The 21,177-nt window shown below is 36.0% G+C and overlaps 1 protein-coding gene across 2 annotated transcripts in view; it reads left to right on the top strand.

Moving 5' to 3' along the window:
- Positions 1 to 4,770: 4,770 nt before the first annotated feature.
- The window catches only part of LOC139519450 (NFX1-type zinc finger-containing protein 1-like), a 32,974-nt gene continuing 16,567 nt past the window's right edge, over positions 4,771 to 21,177 (top strand). The window contains exon 1 of one of the 2 annotated variants that reach the window (XM_071311552.1): positions 4,771 to 4,881. The gene's annotated coding sequence lies outside the window, so the exon portion shown is untranslated. Of the gene's footprint in view, positions 4,974 to 21,177 lie in introns of both variants that reach the window. The other variant, XM_071311553.1, reaches the window with a different exon arrangement.

The following is a 21,177-nucleotide window of genomic DNA, read 5'->3' as shown; positions in this document are numbered from 1 at the left end:
TGAAATAAACAGAAAATAATTATGAGTTAATAAGTTTAGAAAATCACTACATACAATGAGTATGATTAAACATACATACATAAATAATTAGAGATATTAGAAAGACACCCATATACAAATAAAATCGATGATAGTCCGTCGGAAAGGGATGATAAATGGCCATATTTCTTGCACGTACATTAAAAGACACCCATGTGGATTTAGAAGAGAGCAGGCTAATGCCGCTACAAGGCAGTGCTCGCACCCGCTAAGTGGAAAGGATCTAATATAAGTTGCAAAACTTGTTTCCCAATAAAATTGAGAATAAAAATTTGGAATGTGTCAAAGAGACAACAACCCGACCATAGAACTGGAAAAAACAACAACAGAAGGTCACCAACAGGTCTTCAATGCATCGAGAATTTCCCGCACCCGGAGGCGTCCTTCAGCTGGCCCCTGTAGACATATATATACTAGTGCAGTGATAATGAACGCCATACTTAACTCCAAATTCTACACAAGAAACTAAAATTAAATATAATACAAGACTTACAAAGGTCAGAGGCTCCTGACTTGGGACAGGTGCAATAATGAATGTCACGTACGTAGTCACAAGAGGAGATTGCATGACAAGTGAAAAATTAACCACATTTATCACGTACATTGTATCGGATGAATATCGGAGTTCGTAAAGTGAACATAGTGAAGTAAACAACATATGAATCTCTCTACAATTTAAAAATTGGAAATGAGGAATGTGTCAAAGAGACAACAGCCCGACCATAGAGCAGACTACAGCTGAAGGTCCCCAATGGGTCTTCAATGTAGCGAAAAACTCCCGCACCCGGAGGTGTCCCTTATCTCGCCATTAACAAATATGTATACTATTTTTAGGAATTTTGGTTCTCAATGCTCTTCAACTTCTAACTTTATTTGACCTTTTTAACTTTTTGGATTCAAGCGTCACTGACGAGTCTTTTGTAGACGAAACGCGCATCTGGCGTATATACTAAATTTAGTCCTGGTATCTATGATGAGTTTATTTAAGCATTGCATGAAACAATCATATTCAAACCTTTCTAGTTCCAAATAATTATGACGTCTGGCAAGACTATTTTGTGATAGTTGCAAGATACAGGGTGGTTTAGTCCAAATAATTATGACGTCTGGCAAGGCTATTTTATGACGTCTGGCAAGGCTTTTTTATGACGTCTGGCAAGGCTATTTTATGACGTCTGGCAAGGCTTTTTTATGACGTCATAATTATTTGGACTAACCCCCCCTGTATTATATCTTGCAACTATCACAAAAGACTTCTAATTACTGCTTGCTACAAACCAAAAACTTTTATCTTGAACTTAGTGGTTTTCGATCTTCCTACTTCCCAGAAAAGAAAAAAAAAATAGCCTTGCCAGACGTCATAATTATTTGGAAATAAGCGTCCCAGAAAAAAATAAAAATAGCCTTGCCAGACGTCACAACTATTTGGACTACGGGTGGTTCAGAAACTGTATTAATTGCCCACGGGTATGTCCAGTGCCTCGAACAGGTACCTTGTTATTGTATACTGACTTCGGTGTTTCGACGACTAGGTGTCTCAGGAACTTGATATTATTATGTAATATCGATCATGTGGAAAACGAAAGGTATTTTTTATGTACTTCAGGACGAGACACCGTTTTGTTTTTATCCTATCTCTTTTTTCCAAATTCTTTTACCATTGTTTACATCAATTTAATTGAAATTATTTTCGCGTTTTCTACTTGAAAACACAGTCGGAAAGCTGACCCCGGTTTGACCCCATTTCTTAAAGCAACAATGGACGTCATGTTGTTACCATATATGGGCATTTTTTTACCAAAAAAAGTGAAGCCGGTTTTTTTGAATTTGTAGCTGTTACAATGAATTAAAACTAATTTGCTTTAAAATGAACATTCTTGAGTATATAAGGAATATTTTCATTAACTCAATTATGGATTTAAATCATTTTTTTGTTTCAAAATATGTCTTCAAAGTGTAGGTGTTGACCAAAAAATGTGGTCAAAAGAAATTTAAATCGCAATTTTCTTTCTTAACTTCTCGGGAAGCTATGCTGAATTTAAATTATGTTATATAACATAACTTTGACTATGATATGTCAAATGTGTGCCAGTTGATATGCACAGATACGCAAATGTGCCGATATTTCTGACGAAGCCGGGGCGACGGTATTTCACGAGTTACGTCCCTTTGTTTGACACTCTCATGAACAAACTATTGTTATATTAAACACCATATATGCTGTTATTTAAATTACAAGTGGATATTATTAAAAATAATCTTCTTATGTGCCATAATAGGGTTAATAATTTAATATTAATTTAATATTCCAGGAGTTAATTTAATAATCGTGTTTTGGTAAGTATTTCTACTGCTGCAACCAAATTATTTGAACACAGAAATAAATGTCTACTCAATTTATACAAGGAGTAGTCTAAATATTCATGAATAATGGATTAAGACAGTATTAAAATGATAAAAAAAAACAAGAGATCCTTTTCATTACTGACACTTGCAAGGTGGTCCTACCTTTTTTATTTTTAAAAACTTAAAAGAGATCATAATGAAAGAATTCTGAATTTAAAATCTACATTTTTTTAAATAAAAGGAAAATTAGTTTGCAATCCTTGTATGAACAAACTAAATATAACACTGATAAATGTTGTGTCCTTGATTTCATGCAAGTTATAGTTCAAATTATAAAAATAACACACTTAACCAATAAATAAATGGTGCTAATAATGAACTTGAAAATAAAGAAGATTATAATAGACTCAGTAATATTTTTCTTTTTTTATTTGAAAAAAATAATAATAACATTAAAAAACTATGCATTTTTATATTCATATAAAAGTTTTTCAGAGCAGTTTCTGGGGGCTAAGTCAACAATTATTGGATTTTGAAAATAAATAACTCAGCCTTGATAATCACAAAAATAAATGGTTTGTTCTGTGGTAGTTTGAAAATAAATTACCTGACTTGCAAAGTATTGAAAATAAATAACTCAGCAGGTCTATAGCTTCTTGGGGGTTCAGCGGTTCCAAAACCCTTCAAAATTTTTTTTGCCTCGCTCCGCTCGGCGAAAAATGTTTAACAATACTTTTGAAAGAGGCAAGGTTAAACCAAACTAAATTAACTTTAATACTATGTATGTATGCAATACGTGTATATTGCTTGGGAATATAACTGATTCATTATGTGAAGAAAATTATAAGACACTTAATCTAATTATACCAATTGTCTTTTATACTATATTTATTACTATGTATGTGTGTTTCGTTTGACCTCCCTCGCTATGTATTATCTTAAAATGTTTGTATATATTGTCCTCTTGCAGTGATATTGTCTGCCTTAAATTAGTGGAGAATAAAGGTTTTTTCCCCTGGAGAAGAATCCCAATTTGAAATAAAAATGACTTAAAATTATTCCTAAAAACTATTTTCCAAAACAGTGCAGTCTCAGTAGTAATTGTGCAAGAACGAAACTAAAAAACACTTATCATTTTTTTTTGTCATGCCTAAAATGACTATATATGCACATTTGAGGGTATATTTATGTATCGTCACTGACAAATTGGGTCTTATTTTAAAGCAGGGTTTGAATCTTGAAATGGGTCAGTAATTTGAAGTTTCAGTCAATTCCTGGTTTATTTCAAATTTCCCAATTTGATTAAAATGACGCATATTTTCCCAATTAAAAAGGGTAGAGGCAGGTTTGAAAAAAGCCAACAATATCACTGTGGACTTGTACACAAGTATGTGTCTGAGGTTATGAATGAAATCTTGAATCTTAAAATTTCTGCAGGGGATAATGATCTATTCTGATTAGATGGTACACAATGACTTGACTATGCATGTATTATTCATAATTAACAAATATTTAAAAAATTGTATGTTTTCGAATATCATAAATATAGTTGTGAAAATGAATAATCAGTCCCTTGCTTTAATGAAAATGAAAAATCTTGCTTCAATAGTGCAGAAAATGAATAATCTGTCCTCTCAGTTTACAAAAATAAATAACCGATCAAAAACAAATCCTCCTGCCCCCCCCCCCCCCCCAGAATATCAAATGGTTGTCCCCTAAACATGACTTGTTGTGTACATTGACTGTCTTCAGATGCAAGGTGACATCGATGTGTAAGACCGAAAAACTACAATGTCAAAAAATGTCTTTCTTTTGGAATTTAGTTCAAACGGGGTTTCCCAAGGGTTGATAGAACGTTATACTGGATGTTTTTTTTTATTTTGAAATACGTATTATTAATTGTTTGAATAGTACATAACGTTATAGTCTTTGTTAATCTGTGAAAAATAGAAGAAAATAATTTTAAACGACGATCAACGGCATTACGGGATCGTTAAAAGACGGCCAATTTGACATGTTTGAGAATTTTTTTCCCTTTTGATAAAAAATCCATGCTTAACAAATCGAAATAATCTATTTCAGACCCTAATGGCAAGTAGGAAACTGAAAAAAGGATAAACTTCTAAATTGGCGCCAAAAAAAAAGTCCGCGAAATTAACGCAATTTTAGAATGGCGGGTTTTAATATCAGTTCCATTGTTGTCTTAAGAAAGTAGCAACAACGGTCGTTTCTAAGGGCTTGCTTTCCGACTGAACAGTAACTTGTACACAGCGGCTGACATTATAAAAACTAAAAACAAAAGCCATGCACCAGTTGCATGATTGTATAATATATGATGACCTAATGTTTTCTGAAAATTATGAAATCATCTACTTTCACTTTCTGTTTTGAAAGATATGTTATCTAGATTACTAGTCACACAAAGTGTATCGTGTGCAGTGTGCGTACGTGTATCAATATAAAGATTTTTAAAGTGGACAGAAAAACTACATCCTGGTAAGAAAACTACTTCCTTACAATATTTAATTTATCGTGGAATAATTGTGTTTAAACTGTTAAAGGACTAACTGGAAAGAATTCATTGTAAGGTAGGAATTAATGAATATAGATACAGGAAGATGTGGTATGAGTTCCAATGAGGCAACTCTCCGTCCAAATCACAATTTATAAATGTAAACCATTATAGTGGGTCTCATTGGGGTCTAAGCGTGACGCGGGATTGCCGATTTTTTGTAAGCGTGACACGTGAAAGTCAAATTATTGTGGCGTGAAAACGGGAAATGAGGTCTTGCGGGACCCGGGAAATGACAAAAAAATGAGAATTGCTTACGTACATAGTGTAAGCGGGATACGGGAATCTGACAAAACAGTAAGCGGGATCCGGGATCGGAACCCCCCAATGAGACCCCCATTATAGGTCAATGTACGGCCTTCAACACGGAGCCTAGTCTCACACCAAACAGCAAGCGATAAAGGGCTCCAAAATTACTAGTTTAAAACCATTCAAACGGGAAAACCAACGGTCTAATCTATATAAAAAAAAACGAGAAACAAAAAACAATTATAAACCGCATAAACAGACGACAACCACTGAACATCAGATTTCTGACTTGGGACACGTGAAAACAACTGCAGTGGGATTAAACGTTTAAATGGTACCAAACCTTCGCCCTTTTCTAAAACAGTAGTATAACATCACAACTTAGAAAAGACACAAGGTTTTTTTACAACACATGAACATTAGACAAAATATCTTTATTGGGATCTAAAATAGTTTAAGTTTAAAACTTTATTGATGATATTATACCCTGCTCATTATAAAAATTAAAGACATGTACTTTCTGTTTTGATTAACTGCTTATAACATTATCATGGTTACCTCCTAGTTAACTAATATGACTCAGCATTGGTATGACTGTTTATTTATATACTTTTACAGCCTGTCTATTTCAATACACACATAAATTTAACATAACAGTAAAGATCAGTAAATAAATGTGCATGTATTATGAAAATACTCAATTAATCGTTTGTGGAACCAGTGCACTCAAAATCTTGGGTGATGATAATGATTTAGTATAGCTTTAGTATAGCTTTACTTTGATAACGAAGTATGACAAGTAATATAATGTGACATAAAATGACACAGACATTAACAACTATATGTCACCGTACGGCCTTCAACAATGAGCAAAGCCTATGCCAATATATTCTGCAGGATCTATGACAGAGTAGGCTGATACGTATGAAACAATTCAATTTAAAAATTGTTGGATAAATATGTTACCATGTTTTGCTCAATTTAAGGGTTCATGAGCTCTTTCCATACCATATAGTATTCGTCTGTGATGTATTATATCATTGCATTTCATGTGATGTGACATCACCATGATCACACGAAATGCAATGATATAATACATCACAGACGAATACTATATATAGTATGGAAAGAGCTCATATCCCTCGAAACCACGACTTTTATACGGTTTGCCAATGGAAAGTAAAAAATGGTACCCAAATTTTATTTTAATTTTGCAAACCAAAAAAAAACCGTGCACGTACAGTAAACATGCAGTGTCATTTTAATGCTATTACTTTTTTAAAGGACAAAAAGATGTAAAATTTGTTTAATTTCTAAGAATATATCACCACAAAATAACTGTATTCCTTTGCTTTTTAATTTTGATATCATGTATTACGTTTGAGCTCCAATGACAGAAAGAAATTATAAAAAAAAAATATACACCCAATTTACAATAAACTTGACAAATCCCACTACTAGCCTTGTTAAAAGTATGTTAGACTCTTTTATTCTTGATTGTCTGCTATTGTCCATTGTATTCTAATGATGAATTAAGGTTATATGAATACAAATCATAATTTGACAACACTTTGACTAAATGGTATCATTTTGCAAACACTGTGACTCAGTTTTATCATATTGCCAACACTGACTGAGTGGTATCATATTGCCAACACTGACTGAGTGGTATCATATTGACAACTCTGACTGAGTGGTATCATATTGACAACTCTGTGACTGAGTGGTATCATATTGACAACTCTGACTGAGTGGTATCATATTGCCAACACTGTGACTGAGTGGAATATTATAAACAACACTGTGACTGACAGGTATAAGTGGTATCATATTGACAACTCTGACTGAGTGGTATCATATTGACAACTCTGACTGAGTGGTATCATATTGACAACTCTGACTGAGTGGTATCATATTGACAACTCTGTGACTGAGTGGTATCATATTGACAACTCTGTGACTGAGTGGTATCATATTGACAACTCTGACTGAGTGGTATCATATTGACAACTCTGTGACTGAGTGGTATCATATTGACAACTCTGACTGAGTGGTATCATATTGACAACTCTGACTGAGTGGTATCATATTGACAACTCTGTGACTGAGTGGTATCATATTGACAACTCTGTGACTGAGTGGTATCATATTGACAACTCTGACTGAGTGGTATCATATTGCCAACACTGTGACTGAGTGGAATATTATAAACAACACTGTGACTGACAGGTATAAGTGGTATCATATTGACAACTCTGACTGAGTGGTATCATATTGACAACTCTGACTGAGTGGTATCATATTGACAACTCTGACTGAGTGGTATCATATTGACAACTCTGACTGAGTGGTATCATATTGACAACTCTGACTGAGTGGTATCATATTGACAACTCTGACTGAGTGGTATCATATTGCCAACACTGTGACTGAGTGGAATATTATAAACAACACTGTGACTGACAGGTATAAGTGGTATCATATTGACAACTCTGACTGAGTGGTATCATATTGACAACTCTGTGACTGAGTGGTATCATATTGACAACTCTGACTGAGTGGTATCATATTGCCAACACTGTGACTGAGTGGAATATTATAAACAACACTGTGACTGACAGGTATAAGTGGTATCATATTGACAACTCTGACTGAGTGGTATCATATTGACAACTCTGACTGAGTGGTATCATATTGACAACTCTGTGACTGAGTGGTATCATATTGACAACTCTGACTGAGTGGTATCATATTGACAACTCTGTGACTGAGTGGTATCATATTGACAACTCTGACTGAGTGGTATCATATTGACAACTCTGACTGAGTGGTATCATATTGACAACTCTGTGACTGAGTGGTATCATATTGACAACTCTGTGACTGAGTGGTATCATATTGACAACTCTGTGACTGAGTGGTATCATATTGACAACTCTGTGACTGAGTGGTATCATATTGACAACACTGTGACTGACAGGTATAAGTGGTATCATATTGACAACTCTGACTGAGTGGTATCATATTGACAACTCTGTGACTGAGTGGTATCATATTGACAACTCTGTGACTGAGTGGTATCATATTGACAACTCTGACTGAGTGGTATCATATTGACAACTCTGACTGAGTGGTATCATATTGACAACTCTGACTGAGTGGTATCATATTGACAACTCTGTGACTGAGTGGTATCATATTGACAACTCTGTGACTGAGTGGTATCATATTGACAACTCTGACTGAGTGGTATCATATTGACAACTCTGTGACTGAGTGGTATCATATTGACAACTCTGTGACTGAGTGGTATCATATTGACAACTCTGACTGAGTGGTATCATATTGACAACTCTGTGACTGAGTGGTATCATATTGACAACTCTGTGACTGAGTGGTATCATATTGACAACTTTGACTGATTGGTATCATATTGCCAACACTGTGACTGAGTGGAATATTTTAAACAACACTGTGACTGACAGGTATAAGTGGTATCATATTGACAACTCTGACTGAGTGGTATCATATTGACAACACTGTGACTGAGTGGTATCATATTGACAACTCTGACTGAGTGGTATCATATTGACAACTCTGTGACTGAGTGGTATCATATTGACAACTCTGTGACTGAGTGGTATCATATTGACAACTCTGTGACTGAGTGGTATCATATTGCCAACACTGTGACTGAGTGGAATATTATAAACAACACTGTGACTGACAGGTATAAGTGGTATCATATTGACAACTCTGACTGAGTGGTATCATATTGACAACTCTGACTGAGTGGTATCATATTGACAACTCTGACTGAGTGGTATCATATTGACAACTCTGACTGAGTGGTATCGTATTGACAACTCTGTGACTGAGTGGTATCATATTGACAACTCTGACTGAGTGGTATCATATTGACAACTCTGTGACTGAGTGGTATCATATTGACAACTCTGACTGAGTGGTATCATATTGACAACTCTGACTGAGTGGTATCATATTGACAACTCTGTGACTGAGTGGTATCATATTGACAACTCTGTGACTGAGTGGTATCATATTGACAACTCTGTGACTGAGTGGTATCATATTGACAACTCTGTGACTGAGTGGTATCATATTGACAACTCTGACTGAGTGGTATCATATTGACAACTCTGACTGAGTGGTATCATATTGACAACTCTGTGACTGAGTGGTATCATATTGACAACTCTGTGACTGAGGGGTATCATATTGACATCTCTGTGACTGAGTGGTATCATATTGACAACTCTGTGACTGAGTGGTATCATATTGACAACTCTGTGACTGAGTGGTATCATATTGACAACTCTGTGACTGAGTGGTATCATATTGACAACACTGTGACTGACAGGTATAAGTGGTATCATATTGACAACTCTGACTGAGTGGTATCATATTGACAACTCTGTGACTGAGTGGTATCATATTGACAACTCTGTGACTGAGTGGTATCATATTGACAACTCTGTGACTGAGTGGTATTATATTGACAACTCTGTGACTGAGTGGTATCATATTGACAACTCTGTGACTGAGTGGTATCATATTGACAACACTGTGACTGACAGGTATAAGTGGTATCATATTGACAACTCTGACTGAGTGGTATCATATTGACAACTCTGTGACTGAGTGGTATCATATTGACAACTCTGTGACTGAGTGGTATCATATTGACAACTCTGACTGAGTGGTATCATATTGACAACTCTGACTGAGTGGTATCATATTGACAACTCTGACTGAGTGGTATCATATTGACAACTCTGTGACTGAGTGGTATCATATTGACAACTCTGTGACTGAGTGGTATCATATTGACAACTTTGACTGATTGGTATCATATTGCCAACACTGTGACTGAGTGGAATATTTTAAACAACACTTTGACTGACAGGTATAAGTGGTATCATATTGACAACTCTGACTGAGTGGTATCATATTGACAACTCTGACTGAGTGGTATCATATTGACAACTCTGACTGAGTGGTATCATATTGACAACTCTGTGACTGAGTGGTATCATATTGACAACTCTGTGACTGAGTGGTATCATATTGACAACTCTGTGACTGAGGGGTATCATATTGACAACTCTGTGACTGAGTGGTATCATATTGACAACTCTGTGACTGAGGGGTATCATATTGACAACTCTGTGACTGAGTGGTATCATATTGACAACTCTGTGACTGAGTGGTATCATATTGACAACACTGTGACTGACAGGTATAAGTGGTATCATATTGACAACTCTGACTGAGTGGTATTGTAACAAAAAATATGTTCCGGCGTGACATTTGTTCCACTGGAACTAATTTCATAGGAAATATGTTCCGCCGGAACTTATATCACAGAAAATATGTTCCAGCACTGTAAAATTTGTTCCGGAACTAATTTTTTGACCAAATATGAAATAAGTTCCGGAACAAATATCATAGCTCCATGAATTTTGTTCCAGTTAATATTAAAAGTTTTAAATAAGTTCCTGTGATATTAGTTTAAGACCAATATGTACATATTTCAAAGAAATCAATGAATAAGTTCTTCTCAAACCTATTTTCACTGAAATAAGTACCTTTGCAACATATTGCACAGCGAAACATTTTCTTGTTACACTTAAATTATAAAGCAAGCTAAACATGCTAAATGCTGTACTGAGTGTGCTGGCATGGGATACATGTGCAATTATTGTAGACATGACTGTAAAGTTCTACAGGATAAAGCGATGGTAATTTATCATAATTTGTATCTATGTTTTATGTGGTATTCCTCCTTGGTTCCTGTTAACTGTCATGGCCCTGTTTCTAGTCATACATGTACTTGTCATGGAACAGTTTCAAAAGAGTGTGTCTTTTGTTTCTTCATGTCTTTTGGAATCATTAATCAGTTATTTTGTCCTTTTCAAATTAGTTCATATGTTCATGTTCATCTTTGACTTTAATTTTTTCTGAAAGATTTTTCTTATCCTACTCTTTTCTGGCTCAAAGTGGGACTGTCATTTTGATATTTTTTACGTTTATAATTAAACATTTGCTATAGTCCACAAGATTCCTATTGGATGATTTACATTTTTCATTTCAGTATTATATTATCAATATAATATACTTATTTTTATAATGAACTTGAATGATAACTTTAAACTCATTGATGACAAATGTTCAGTATATAACATAACCTGTTTAACCAGTGGAACATATTTCACAGACTAGGAACTTATTTTACCAGGTGAGGAACAAATTTCACAAACCCAGAACTTATTTCACCAGATAAGGAACAAATCTCATAAACCTGGAACCTATTTCACTAGGCAAGGAACAAATTTCACCAACCTGGTACTTATTTCACCAGGTAAAGTGTGGAACTTATTTCATAGAGATGGAACAAATTATATTGAAATTATCTATGAAAAAAGTTCTCCCAGAACATATTTCCTGTGATAATAGTTCCACTGGAACTTTTTTCACAGGAACAAATTTTGGCTCACAGTATCATATTGACAACTCTGTGACTGAGTGGTATCATATTGACAACTCTGTGACTGAGTGGTATCATATTGACAACTCTGTGACTGAGTGGTATCATATTGACAACTCTGTGACTGAGTGGTATCATATTGACAACTCTGTGACTGAGTGGTATCATATTGACAACACTGTGACTGACAGGTATAAGTGGTATCATATTGACAACTCTGACTGAGTGGTATCATATTGACAACTCTGTGACTGAGTGGTATCATATTGACAACTCTGTGACTGAGTGGTATCATATTGACAACTCTGACTGAGTGGTATCATATTGACAACTCTGACTGAGTGGTATCATATTGACAACTCTGACTGAGTGGTATCATATTGACAATTCTGTGACTGAGTGGTATCATATTGACAACTCTGTGACTGAGTGGTATCATATTGACAACTTTTACTGATTGGTATCATATTGCCAACACTGTGACTGAGTGGAATATTTTAAACAACACTGTGACTGACAGGTATAAGTGGTATCATATTGACAACTCTGACTGAGTGGTATCATATTGACAACACTGTGACTGAGTGGTATCATATTGACAACTCTGACTGAGTGGTATCATATTGACAACTCTGTGACTGAGTGGTATCATATTGACAACTCTGTGACTGAGTGGTATCATATTGACAACTCTGTGACTGAGTGGTATCATATTGCCAACACTGTGACTGAGTGGAATATTATAAACAACACTGTGACTGACAGGTATAAGTGGTATCATATTGACGACTCTGACTGAGTGGTATCATATTGACAACTCTGACTGAGTGGTATCATATTGACAACTCTGACTGAGTGGTATCATATTGACAACTCTGACTGAGTGGTATCATATTGACAACTCTGTGACTGAGTGGTATCATATTGACAACTCTGACTGAGTGGTATCATATTGACAACTCTGTGACTGAGTGGTATCATATTGACAACTCTGACTGAGTGGTATCATATTGACAACTCTGACTGAGTGGTATCATATTGACAACTCTGTGACTGAGTGGTATCATATTGACAACTCTGTGACTGAGTGGTATCATATTGACAACTCTGTGACTGAGTGGTATCATATTGACAACTCTGTGACTGAGTGGTATCATATTGACAACTCTGTGACTGAGTGGTATCATATTGACAACTCTGACTGAGTGGTATCATATTGACAACTCTGACTGAGTGGTATCATATTGACAACTCTGTGACTGAGTGGTATCATATTGACAACTCTGTGACTGAGGGGTATCATATTGACAACTCTGTGACTGAGTGGTATCATATTGACAACTCTGTGACTGAGTGGTATCATATTGACAACTCTGTGACTGAGTGGTATCATATTGACAACTCTGTGACTGAGTGGTATCATATTGACAACACTGTGACTGACAGGTATAAGTGGTATCATATTGACAACTCTGACTGAGTGGTATCATATTGACAACTCTGTGACTGAGTGGTATCATATTGACAACTCTGTGACTGAGTGGTATCATATTGACAACTCTGTGACTGAGTGGTATCATATTGACAACTCTGTGACTGAGTGGTATCATATTGACAACTCTGTGACTGAGTGGTATCATATTGACAACACTGTGACTGACAGGTATAAGTGGTATATTGACAACTCTGACTGAGTGGTATCATATTAACAACTCTGTGACTGAGTGGTATCATATTGACAACTCTGTGACTGAGTGGTATCATATTGACAACTCTGACTGAGTGGTATCATATTGACAACTCTGACTGAGTGGTATCATATTGACAACTCTGACTGAGTGGTATCATATTGACAACTCTGTGACTGAGTGGTATCATATTGACAACTCTGTGACTGAGTGGTATCATATTGACAACTCTGACTGAGTGGTATCATATTGACAACTCTGTGACTGAGTGGTATCATATTGACAACTCTGTGACTGAGTGGTATCATATTGACAACTCTGACTGAGTGGTATCATATTGACAACTCTGTGACTGAGTGGTATCATATTGACAACTCTGTGACTGAGCGGTATCATATTGACAACTCTGACTGATTGGTATCATATTGCCAACACTGTGACTGAGATGGATTATTTTAAACAACACTGTGACTGACAGGTATAAGTGGTATCATATTGACAACTCTGACTGAGTGGTATCATATTGACAACACTGTGACTGAGTGGTATCATATTGACAACTCTGACTGAGTGGTATCATATTGACAACTCTGACTGAGTGGTATCATATTGACAACTCTGTGACTGAGTGGTATCATATTGACAACTCTGACTGAGTGGTATCATATTGACAACTCTGTGACTGAGTGGTATCATATTGACAACTCTGACTGAGTGGTATCATATTGACAACTCTGTGACTGAGTGGTATCATATTGACAACTCTGACTGAGTGGTATCATATTGACAACTCTGTGACTGAGTGGTATCATATTGACAACTCTGACTGAGTGGTATCATATTGACAACTCTGACTGAGTGGTATCAAATTGACAACTCTGTGACTGAGTGGTATCATATTGACAACTCTGTGACTGAGTGGTATCATATTGACAACTCTGTGACTGAGTGGTATCAAGCTGACAACTCTGTGACTGAGTGGTATCATATTGACAACTCTGACTGAGTGGTATCATATTGACAACTCTGACTGAGTGGTATCATATTGACAATTCTGTGACTGAGTGGTATCATATTGACAACTCTGTGACTGAGGGGTATCATATTGACAACTCTGTGACTGAGTGGTATCATATTGACAACTCTGTGACTGAGTGGTATCATATTGACAACTCTGTGACTGAGTGGTATCATATTGACAACTCTGTGACTGAGTGATATCATATTGACAACACTGTGACTGACAGGTATAAGTGGTATCATATTGACAACTCTGACTGAGTGGTATCATATTGACAACTCTGTGACTGAGTGGTATCATATTGACATGTACATTTCCTCCATTGCAACGGAGATGAGCGATTTCTTCAATAATATAGAAAATACGCACACTTTTCACCTTATTATATATTCTTATTCAAATATTATTACATTCTGAAGCGTACAAAATGTTTAAAAAACTCTTATGTTGAAGATTGACGACGAACAGGACATATGACGTCACAATGCAGTTATGTTCAAGCGACTGGGTCGACGTTTCGCGGATTTTTTTTATTAAGCACAAAAAGCATGTTTACCATAAGAGAAATAGGTTTCACAACTCGGGAGAATTAGATATCGTTTGATATCAACTCTCTTTATTTAATTTAAATAGTAATAACAAACTCGCCACAGGCTCGTTTATTATTATATTGAAATTAAATAACTCGAGTTGATATCAAGCGATATCTAATTCTCACTCGTTATGAAACCTATAACAACACTGTGACTGACAGGTATCATATTGAAAACTCTGTGACTGAGTGATACAAGATTGCCAACTCTGACTGAGTGGTATCATATTGACAACTCTGTGACTGAGTGGTATCATATTGACAACTCTGACTGAGTGGTATCATATTGACAACTCTGTGACTGAGTGGTATCATATTGACAACTCTGACTGATTGGTATCATATTGACAACTCTGACTGAGTGGTATCATATTGACAACTCTGTGACTGAGTGGTATCATATTGACAACTCTGACTGAGTGGTATCATATTGACAACTCTGTGACTGAGTGGTATCATATTGACAACTCTGACTGAGTGGTATCATATTGACAACTCTGTGACTGAGTGGTATCATATTGACAACTCTGACTGAGTGGTATCATATTGACAACTCTGACTGAGTGGTATCATATTGACAACTCTGTGACTGAGTGGTATCATATTGACAACTCTGTGACTGAGTGGTATCATATTGACAACTCTGTGACTGAGTGGTATCATATTGACAACTCTGTGACTGAGTGGTATCATATTGACAACTCTGTGACTGAGTGGTATCAAGCTGACAACTCTGTGACTGAGTGGTATCATATTGACAACTCTGACTGAGTGGTATCATATTGACAACTCTGACTGAGTGGTATCATATTGACAATTCTGTGACTGAGTGGTATCATATTGACAACTCTGTGACTGAGGGGTATCATATTGACAACTCTGTGACTGAGTGGTATCATATTGACAACTCTGTGACTGAGTGGTATCATATTGACAACTCTGTGACTGAGTGGTATCATATTGACAACTCTGTGACTGAGTGATATCATATTGACAACACTGTGACTGACAGGTATAAGTGGTATCATATTGACAGCTCTGACTGAGTGGTATCATATTGACAACTCTGTGACTGAGTGGTATCATATTGACAACTCTGTGACTGAGTGGTATCATATTGACAACTCTGTGACTGAGTGGTATCATATTGACAACTCTGTGACTGAGTGGTATCATATTGACAACTCTGACTGAGTGGTATCATATTGACAACTCTGTGACTGAGTGGTATCATATTGACAACTCTGACTGAGTGGTATCATATTGACAACTCTGTGACTGAGTGGTATCATATTGACAACTCTGACTGAGTGGTATCATATTGACAACTCTGTGACTGAGTGGTATCATATTGACAACTCTGACTGAGTGGTATCATATTGACAACTCTGTGACTGAGTGGTATCATATTGACAACTCTGACTGAGTGGTATCATATTGACAACTCTGTGACTGAGTGGTATCATATTGACAACTCTGTGACTGAGTGGTATCATATTGACAACACTGTGACTGAGTGGTATCATATTGACAACACTGACTGAGTGGTATCATATTGACAACTCTGTGACTGAGTGGTATCATATTGACAACTCTGTGACTGAGTGGTATCATATTGACAATACTGTGACTGAGTGATACAAGATTGCCAACACTGACTGAGTGGTATCATATTGCCAACACTGTGACTGAGTGGAATAAGATAAATTCTCTTATGGTTGGGGCCTGTTATCTATTTCTCGCATGAATAGATAATTCTCGTATCACACTGTCCGGAGTGTGATACGAAAAAGTGATACGAAAAATGCGTTAATTTGATTGGCCAACGAAACCTCCTGAAACGATATTGCGGCATTTTTATTGGCTATTCTTTAGGTCAGTTAAAGGTCACAATGATGTACATTTCCTCCATTGCAACGGAGATAAGCGATTTCTTCAATAATATAGAAAATACGCACACTTTTCACCTTATTATATATTCTTATTCAAATATTATTACATTCTGAAGCGTACAAAATGTTTAAAAAACTCTTATGTTGAAGATTGACGACGAACAGGACATATGACGTCACAATGCAGTTATGTTCAAGCGACTGGGTCGACGTTTCGCGGATTTTTTTTATTAAGCACAAAAAGCATGTTTACCATAAGAGAAATAGGTTTCACAACTCGGGAGAATTAGATATCGTTTGATATCAACTCTCTTTATTTAATTTAAATAGTAATAACAAACTCGCCACAGGCTCGTTTATTATTATATTGAAATTAAATAACTCGAGTTGATATCAAGCGATATCTAATTCTCACTCGTTATGAAACCTATAACAACACTGTGACTGACAGGTATCATATTGAAAACTCTGTGACTGAGTGATACAAGATTGCCAACACTGACTGAGTGGTATCATACTGACAACACTTTGACTAAGTGGAATGAGACTGACCACACTGTGACTGAATGGTATCATATTGACAACACTGTGACTGAGTGGTATCATATTGACAACACTGACTGAGTGGTATCATATTGACAACACTGACTGAGTGATACAATATTGCAAACACTGACTGAGTGGTATCATATTGACAACACTGACTGAATGGTATCATATTGCCAACTCTGACTGTATGGTTTCATATTGACAACACTGTGACTGAGTGGTATCATATTGCCAACACTGACTGAGTGGTATCATATTGACAACTCTGTGACTGAGTGGTATCATATTGACAACACTGACTGAGTGGTATCATATTGACAACTCTGTGACTGAGTGGTATCATATTGACAACAATGACTGAATGGTATAAAACTGACAACACTGTGACTGAGTGGTATACGATTGCCAACACTGTGACTGAGTGGTACAAGCTTGCCAACACTGTCACTGAATGGTATAAGATTGACAGCGCGGTGTTTGACAACAATGTGACTGAATGGTATAAGATTGATAGCGCTGTGACTGAATGGTATAAGAATTATAACACTGACTGAATGGTTTAATATTGACAGCTCTGTGACTGAATGGTAAAATATTGACAACACTGTGACTGAATGGTATAAGTTTGACACCACAGACTAAATGGTATAAGATTGACGCCTCTTTGACTGAGTGGAATAAGAATGTTGACAGCGCGGTAAGTAAATGGTATAAGATTTATAACTCTGTGACTAAATGGCATAAGATGGACAACACTGTGACTGAATGGTATTTGATTAACAACACTGTGACTGAATGGTTTGAGATTGACAACCATGTGACTAAGTTGTTTAAGATTGACAACACTGTGACTAAGTTGTTAAAGATGGACAACACTGTGACTGAATCGTTTATGATTGACAACACTGTGACTGAATGGTTTGAGATTGACAACACTGTGACTAAGTTGTTTAAGATTGACAACACTGTGACTGAATGGTATAAGATTAACAACACTGACTGAGTGGTATAAGATAAACACCTCTTTGACTAAATGGTAGGCATAATATTGCCAGCCCTGTGACTAAATGGTATAAGACTGACAACACTGTGACTGAATGATATAAGTTTTACAACACTCTGACTGAATGGTATAAAGTTGACACCACTGTGACTAAATGGTATAAGATTGAAACCACTGACTGAATGGTATATGATCGACAACTCTGTGACTGAATGGTATAAGATTGACAACACTGTGGCTATATGGTATGAGATACTCAACACTGTAACTGAATGGTAGGTATGAAATCGACAACACTGTGACTAACTGGTATAAAATAAACAACACTGTGACTGAATGGTAGGTATAATATTGACAACACTGTGACTGAATGGTATAAGATTGACAACACTGTGGCTATATGGTATGAGATACTCAACACTGTAACTGAATGGTAGGTATGAAATCGACAACACTGTGACTAACTGGTATACAATAAACAACACTGTGACTGAATGGTAGGTATAATATTGACAACACTGTGACTGAATGGTACAAAACTGACAAAACTATGACTTAGTGTATAAGATAAACCATACTGACTGAATGGTACAATATTGATAACACTGTGACTTAGTGGTATAAGATGAACAACAAAGTGACTGAATGGTATATGATTGATAAAACTGTGACTGAATGGTATAAGATTGACAACAATGTGACTGAATAGTATAAGATTGACCTCACTGTGACTGAATGGTATAAGATTGACCTCACTGTGACTGAATAGTATAAGATTGACCTCACTGTGACTGAATGGTATAAGATTGACAACACTGTGGCTGAATGGTATAAGATTGACAACACTGTGACGGAATGGTATAAGATTGACGACACTGTGACTAAGTGGTATAAAATAAACAACACTGTGACTGAATGGTAGGTATAATATTGACAACACTGTGACTGAATGGTATACGACTGACAAAACTATGACTTAGTGGTATAAGATAAACAACAAAGTGACAGAATGGTATATGATTGATAGCACTGTGACTGAATGGTATAAGATTGACAACACTGTGACTGAGTGGTATAAGATAAACAATACTGTGACTGACAGGTATAAGATGAACAACACTTTAACTAAATGGAAGGTATAAATTGACAGCACTGTGACTGAATGGTATAAGACTGACAACACTGTGACTGAATGGTATAAGACTGACAACACTGTGACTGAGTGGATAAGACTGACAGCACTGTGACTGAATGGTATAAGATAAAAAAAAACAACACTGTAACTAAATGGAAGGTATAATATTGACAGCACTGTGACTGAATGGTATAAGACTGACAAGTTGAACACATTGACTGACACAACTGTGACTTAGTGGTATAAGATAAACAACACTGTAACTGAATGGTATACGATAAACAACACTGTGACTGAATGATAGGTATGATATTGACAGCACTGTTACTGGCAGGTATAAGATAAATAACACTGTTACTAAATGGAAGGTATAAGTTTGACAACACTGTGACTGAATGGTATATTAAAGACTGACACAACTGTGACTTAGTGGTTTAAGATAAACAGACACAACTGTGACTTAGTGGTATAAGATAAACAGCACTGTGACTTAGTGGTATAAGATAAACAACACTGTGACTTAGTCGTATAAGATAAACAACAATGTGACTAAGTGGTATAAAATAAACAACACTGTGACTGAATGGTAGGTATAATATTGACAACACTGTGACTGAATGGTACAAAACTGACAAAACTATGACTTAGTGTATAAGATAAACCATACTGACTGAATGGTACAATATTGATAACACTGTGACTTAGTGGTATAAGATGAACAACAAAGTGACTGAATGGTATATGATTGATAAAACTGTGACTGAATGGTATAAGATTGACAACAATGTGACTGAATAGTATAAGATTGACCTCACTGTGACTGAATGGTATAAGATTGACCTCACTGTGACTGAATAGTATAAGATTGACCTCACTGTGACTGAATGGTATAAGATTGACAACACTGTGGCTGAATGGTATAAGATTGACAACACTGTGACGGAATGGTATAAGATTGACGACACTGTGACTAAGTGGTATAAAATAAACAACACTGTGACTGAATGGTAGGTATAATATTGACAACACTGTGACTGAATGGTATACGACTGACAAAACTATGACTTAGTGGTATAAGATAAACAACAAAGTGACAGAATGGTATATGATTGATAGCACTGTGACTGAATGGTATAAGATTGACAACACTGTGACTGAGTGGTATAAGATAAACAATACTGTGACTGACAGGTATAAGATGAACAACACTTTAACTAAATGGAAGGTATAAATTGACAGCACTGTGACTGAATGGTATAAGACTGACAACACTGTGACTGAATGGTATAAGACTGACAACACTGTGACTGAGTGGATAAGACTGACAGCACTGTGACTGAATGGTATAAGATAAAAAAAACAACACTGTAACTAAATGGAAGGTATAATATTGACAGCACTGTGACTGAATGGTATAAGACTGACAAGTTGAACACATTGACTGACACAACTGTGACTTAGTGGTATAAGATAAAAAAACACTGTAACTGAATGGTATACGATAAACAACACTGTGACTGAATGATAGGTATGATATTGACAGCACTGTTACTGGCAGGTATAAGATAAATAACACTGTTACT

Source organism: Mytilus edulis, chromosome 4 (genome assembly GCF_963676685.1).
Source record: "Mytilus edulis chromosome 4, xbMytEdul2.2, whole genome shotgun sequence".
NCBI classification, from domain to species: Eukaryota; Metazoa; Mollusca; class Bivalvia; order Mytilida; family Mytilidae; genus Mytilus; species Mytilus edulis.
This window is presented reverse-complemented; position numbering and strand designations above follow the sequence as displayed.